The sequence below is a fragment of the Mustela nigripes genome, chromosome 12 (genome assembly GCF_022355385.1).
Source record: "Mustela nigripes isolate SB6536 chromosome 12, MUSNIG.SB6536, whole genome shotgun sequence".
NCBI lineage: Eukaryota > Metazoa > Chordata > Mammalia > Carnivora > Mustelidae > Mustela > Mustela nigripes.
Genome location: NC_081568.1, coordinates 149,414,218 through 149,420,934, shown reverse-complemented (window position 1 = coordinate 149,420,934; position 6,717 = coordinate 149,414,218).

Sequence of the window (6,717 nt, the reverse complement as noted above, 5' to 3'; positions counted from 1 at the left end):
GAGATCAGGAACAAGACAAGGATGCCCACTTTCACCACTCTTGTTCAACAAAGTATTAGAAGTCCTAGCAACAGCAATCAGACAACAAAGAGAAATAAAAGCTATCCAAATTGGAAATGAAGAAGTCAAACTCTCTCTCTTCGCAGATGACATGATTCTTTATATGGAAAACCCAAAACACTCCACCCCCCAAAACTAGAACTCATACAGCAATGCAGCAACGTGGCAGGATACAAAGTCAATGTGCAGAGATCAGTGGCTTTCCTAAACACTAACAATGAAAATACAGAAAGGGAAATTAGAGAATCGATTCCATTTACTATTGCACCAAGAACCATAAGATACCTGGGCTTAAACCTAACCAAAGAGGTAAAGGATCTGTACTTGAGGAACTACAGAACACTCATGAAAGAAATGGAAGAAGACACAAAAAGATGGAGGACCATTCCATGCTCTTGGATCAGAAGAATAATCATTCTTAAAATGTCTATACTGCCTAGAGAAATCTATACTTCTAATGCCATTCCAATCAAAATTCCACCAGTATTCTTCAAGGAGCTGGAGCAAAGAATCCTAAAATTTGTATGGAATCAGAAGAGACCCCAAATCGCTAAGGAAATATTGAAAAACAAAAATAAAACTGGGGGCATCACGTTATCTGTTTTCAAGCTTTACTACAAAGCTGTGGTCACCAAGACAGCATGGTACTGGCATAAAAACAGACACATACACCAGGGGAACAGAGTAGAGAGCCCAGATATGGACCCTCAACTCCATGGTCAATTAATCTTCGACAAAACAGGAAAAAATATACAGTGGAAAAAAGACAGCCTCTTCAATAAATGGTGCTGGGAAAACTGGGCACCTATATGTAGAAGAATGAAACTCGACCATTCTCTTACACCATACACAAAGATAAACTCAAAATCGATAAAAGACCTCAATGTGAGACAGGAATCCATCAGAATCCTAGAGGAGAACATAGGCAATAATCTCTTTGATATCAGCCACAGCAACTTCTTTCAAGATACGTCTCCAAAGGCAAAATAAACTTTTGGGACTTCATCAAAATAAAAGCTTCTGCACAGCAAAGGAACCAGTCAAAAAAACAAAGAGGCAACCCAAGGAATGGGAGAAGATATTTGCAAATGACAGTACAGACAAAAGGTTGATATCCAGGATCTATAATGAACTCCTCAAACTCAACACACACAAAACAGGCAATCATATGAAAAATAGGCAGAAGATATGGACAAACACTTCTCCAATCAAGACATACAAATGGCTATAAGACCCATGAAAAATGTTCATCATCTCTAGCCCTCAGGGAGATTCAAATTAAAACCACATTGAGATATCACATTACACCAGTTAGAATGGCCAAAATTAGCAAGACTGGAAACAACATGTGTTGGAGGGGATGTGGAGAAAGGGGAATCCTCTTCCTATTCCATTGGTGGGAATACAAGTTGGTGCAGCCACTTTGGAGAACAGTGTGGAGGTTCCTCAAGAAAATAAAAGTAGAACTTCCTTATGACCCTGCCATTGCACTCCTGGGTATTTACCCCAAAGATACAGGTGTTGTGAAAAGAAGGGCCATCTGTACACCAATGTTTATAGCAGCATTGGCCACGGACGCCGAACTGTGGAAGGAGCCAAGATGTCCTTCAACGGACGAACGGATAAGGAAAATGAGGTTCATATACACTATGGAATATTATGCCTCCATCAGAAAGGATGAATACCCAACTTTTGTAGCAACATGGATGGGACTGGAAGAGATTATGCTGAGTGAAATAAGTCAAGCAGAGAGAGTCAATTATCATATGGTTTCACTTATTTGTGGAGCATAACAAATAGCATGGAGGACAAGGGGTGTTAGAGAGGAGAAGGGAGTTGGGAGAAATTGGAAGGGGAGGTGAACCATGAGAGACTATGGACTCTGAAAAACAATCCTAGGGGTTTGAAGTGGCAGGGGGGAGGGAGTTTGGGGTACCAGGTGGTGGGTATTATAGAGGGCAGGGATTGCATAGAGCACTGGGTGTGGTGAAAAAATAATGAATACTTTTATGCTGAAAATAAATTAATTAATTAAAAAATTATCTATATTTTTTAAAAAAAGTACCATAATAGTGGGAACAAGTTAAAAATTAAAGTTGTCCTATGAAGTCGTGGTGGTTGTTCTCTTGTCATCTTTTTTTTTTTCTTTCCTGGTTGGTTTTCTAGGGGAGGGACCTGCCACGTGGGTTTTCAGTGAATGATATTCTGTGAGTTAAGTCTTCCTATCCCCCTCAAGGGCGTGGGTTCTCAGGAAACAGGTTTTTTCAGGATTTTGTTCTCTGGAGGTTTTCATGTTTGTTCACTTTTTTTTTCTCTCGCCTTGACCACTTTTGATGGTTTTTGTAGGTTTAGAGCAAAGAAAACTGCACCCTGACCTCCCTGTCAAAGAGAAACCTCAGTCTGGTTCCCTATGGGTGCTTCAGCGCCCATATAAATTCCCTCTTGGCCACTGGCAGAGCAGGTTCTGAGTTGCTATCACTGGGGACATAGGAACTTCTGCTTGTACCCAAAACCACAGCAGTGGCGGCTGTCTGGGTAGCTCCAGACCGCCAGAGAGGTTCCAAGCAATGATTGCACACTGAGATTTTCCCACTGGCCCGGGCTGGGAGTGCCTGGTCTTTCTAGGTCTAAGAGTGCTCGGCTTGCATACACCTCTCTCAGGGGAGTGTGTGGGGCAGGCGCCCGCCCGTGTCTCAGGCTGTGATAGAATGGCATGGGTCTAAGAATGCCAGTCAGGGTCTTTGCGCACCTCTCTCACAGGAGGGTGAGTGGTGCACATGTCTCAGGCTCTGTTAGCAGGGCTCAGTGTTCTGCCATCTGGAGAGGCTCCCAGTCCCTCACAGGACCTGGACCCCCCACGTTCTCAGGCGCACTGGTGGCTCAGGGACCAAGACCTGGTTTCTCTGCCACACTCTCTCTGGCTCAGCACCAGGGGAGACTGTCTGGGGTCCAGGGACTTAAGCCCCTCTTGCTAGCTGCCCTGATTCCTGCAATTTCCGCCCCCCCCCCCATGATCTTTTGCTCTTTTTGAGTGCTTTCAACTAGTCTCCAAGTTAATGCTGATCCCCAAATGCAGAGCACTCTTGTATTGGGGTATTACTTTCCGATCAGTTGCCTCTGGTGGCTCCCTCCCCCTTTTGTTTATCTTCCAATATCAGTCTGACGTTCCCACTCCGTTTTACCTGCCCAGTGGTGTCTTCTGCCCCTGTAGAGATCCAGACATATATAATTCTGATCTCAGGTTGATTTCATGGGTGATCGGAGTTCTTTGGTAAGCAATCAGCTCACTTTAGGGTACAGGTTGAAACGATGCCTCCTCCTACTTCCACCCCATCTTGTCTCCCCAACCATGAGAGACTCTTAACTATTGGAAACAAACTGAGGGCTGTTGAATGGGAGTGCCTTGGGAAGATGGGGTAATTGGGTGATGGGCATTAAGGAGGGGACATGATGTGAAAAACACTGGGCATTATATGCAACTGATAAATTATTAAACACTACATCTGAAATTAATGATGTACTATATGTTGGCTAATGTAATTTAATTTTTTTAATTAATCATGGGGTTTACTTTCATAAGGAATAGGAAAAAAAAGTATCTGGATTTGTATTTAGAGCATATTAACAGTTCTTTAGAAGTTAGAAAAATAGTGCAATTTTAAAGTTATAATGTGGCCAGTTAGTAGCTGTTGGGTATTAAGTAAAGTCTACAAGTTCAAGAAAGACACACAAAGCTAAAATTTAAATAGAAAAATAAAAAGAAAATCTTGAATATCAACATGTCCAAGAAGTATTTGCACATTTTTATCTGTGGATGGCAACAATATAGGACATTGCATTTCAAAGTCAAACCAGGGATTTCAGGAATTATGTTAAGGAAGACCTATTAAACTTCTAGAGAAGATGACAGAGTAAGAGAATGAAAAGCACTGATTGTCTCATAGATACACATAGATAACAACCATATCAGTTTAAATAACCCAGAAAATGACACAAAGACTGGCAGAACAGGTTCTCTAAAGTTATTCATAGAAAGGCCACATGGAAAATGGAGGAAAGACTGGAGAGTAGTTAGGAACCAATCTCACCTGCAAGACTAACCACAAAAAGGAGGGAATCCACAGCATGAAGAAGGGAGAGGAACAGATCCAATAACAGGCACCCCAGACATGGGGGACCTGCACTGAGGAGTTCCCATAACATTTGGCTTTGAAAACCAGAAGAGTTTAATATCACCAATTTTGACAGTCAGTGGGGCTTAACACTAAACTGAACACTAATTCAAAAATCAAAAGATTTGGCTGTGAGCAAGCCAGAGGGTGAAAAGAATAAGTCCCAACCCTTAAAGAGACAGCATAAAAACAATCCCAGAAGAGACAGCATAGAAGTAGTAGTTTGAAAAGCATCTGAAATAAATGGGAAAATTTATTTAGCAATCTCAGAATATACAGGGATTTTTAGGAGCCTTCCCCAAGAACAAAAGACTTGTGAGGCACTATTTCTCACCTGACTCCCAACCTAGAAACCTACAAGTCCAGTGTGAACATTCACCAACTAGCTTGCTAATATCTTAACCCCACATTTCTCCTCAAGACTGCCACATCCAATCTGCCCCACTCAAGAGATGTCCTTCTAAAGCAGTTCCAGCTTCCATCCGGTAAGCAACCTGACACATACATTGTTAATGCCATATGCCCTGTGTCCACCCCACCAAGTTCTCCTATGGACAGCCCTATCCAACCCACTCCACTTGGCAGGATTCCATTTAAAATAGCACCACAAGCATTTCATTGTGCAAACAATTGCAAAAGTGGCCACCATTGCTCCAACATGATTTTTCCTGTCACAAAAATGGACACATAAATCAATGGAACAGGACAGAAGGCCCAGAAATAAACCCACAATTATATGTCAAATTAATCTGTAACAAAGGAGGGGAAACTACACAATGGGCAAAAGATAGTCTCTTCAACAAACAGTGTTTGGAAAATTGAAAATTTCCAAGAAAAGAATGAAACTGGGCCATTTTCTTACACTACACAAAAACAAACAAACAAACAAAAACTCAAAATGTGGTTGCTGTGATGAGCACTGGATGATGTGTGGAATTGTTGAATCACTATATTGCACACCTGAAACTAATAAAATACTGAATATTAACTATATTGGAATGAAAATAAAATAAACAAATTATAAAATGTTAACATTTACCTTGAATTAACTAGATTTAGTTTCTCTACCATCAGAGAGAATAAGGCCTAGGATAAAAAATGATTTGAGTTACAGAAAATAAACTTACAATTCAGGCAAAAACAAACCAACAAACAAAAATTCAAAATGGATTAAAGATCTAAATTTGGGCCCTAAAATTATAAAATAGGCAGTAATCTCTTTGCATCAACCATAGAAACATTTTTCTAGATCTATTTCATCTGTGAAGGACAACAAAAACAGAATTAAACAACTGGGATAAAATAGTTAATAAAATACCAAATAAAAATAAAATCTTTTGCACAAAAAAGGAAACCATCAACAACACAAAAAGAGAACACAATGAGTGGGAGAAGATATTTGTAAATGATATATCCAATAAGAAGTTAACAGCCAAAAAATATAAAGAAGATATGCAAATCAAAACAAACAAAACAAAATTTCACAAATTATCCATTAAAAATTGTGCAGAAGGCACACACATACATTTGTCCAAAGAAGATGTAAACTGACCAACGGACACATGAAAAGATGCTTGACATTATTAAACATCAAACAACGCAAATAAAAACCACAATGAGATATAATCTCACACCTGTTAAGCTAAAATTAAAAACAAGAAAAAAGCGTTTGTGAGGATGTGGAGTAAAAGAAACTCTAATGCACTGTTGATAGGAATGCAAACCAATGTAACCACTATGAAAAACAGTATGGAGAGTTGTCAAAAAATTAAAAATAGATTTCTGGGGGGGACAAGATAGCGGGGAAGTAGGAGGAGGCACCTTTTAAACCTGTACCCTAAAGTGAGCTGACTACCTACCAAAGAACTCCGATCACCCATGAAATCAGCCTGAGATCAGAATTATACGCGTCTGGATCTCTACAGGGGCAGAAGACGCCAGTGGGCAGGTAAAGCAGAGTGGGAACAACAAACTGATATGGAAAGATAAACAAAAGGGGGAGGGAGCCACCAGAGGCGACCAGTTAAAAAGCAATACCGCTAATATGAGCAAGAGTGCCCTGTGTCTGGGGACCAGCATTAACTTGGAGACTGGCTGAAAGCACTCCAAAAGAGCAAAGGATCGAGGGGGTAAATTGTGGGAATCGGGGCAGCTAGGGACAGGGGATTAAGTCCCTGGTCCCAGGACAGCCTCCCCTGGCGCTGAGGCAGAGAGAGTGTGGCGGAGAAACCAGGTCTTGATCCCTAAAGCTGCCAGTGCGCCCAAGAACACGTGGGGTCTGGCTCCTATGAGGGGCTGGGAGCCTTGCCAGATGACAGAAGGTGCAAGCTCTGCTATAGAGCCCAAGATGTGCACTCCCCACATCCTCCCCTGAAAGAAGTACTCAAAGGCACAGCCAGCACTCTTTGACCTGCGCCATTGTTACAGAGCCTAAGACGCACGCCCCAAACTCTCCCCTGAGAGAGGTGCTTGAAGGTCCAGCCTG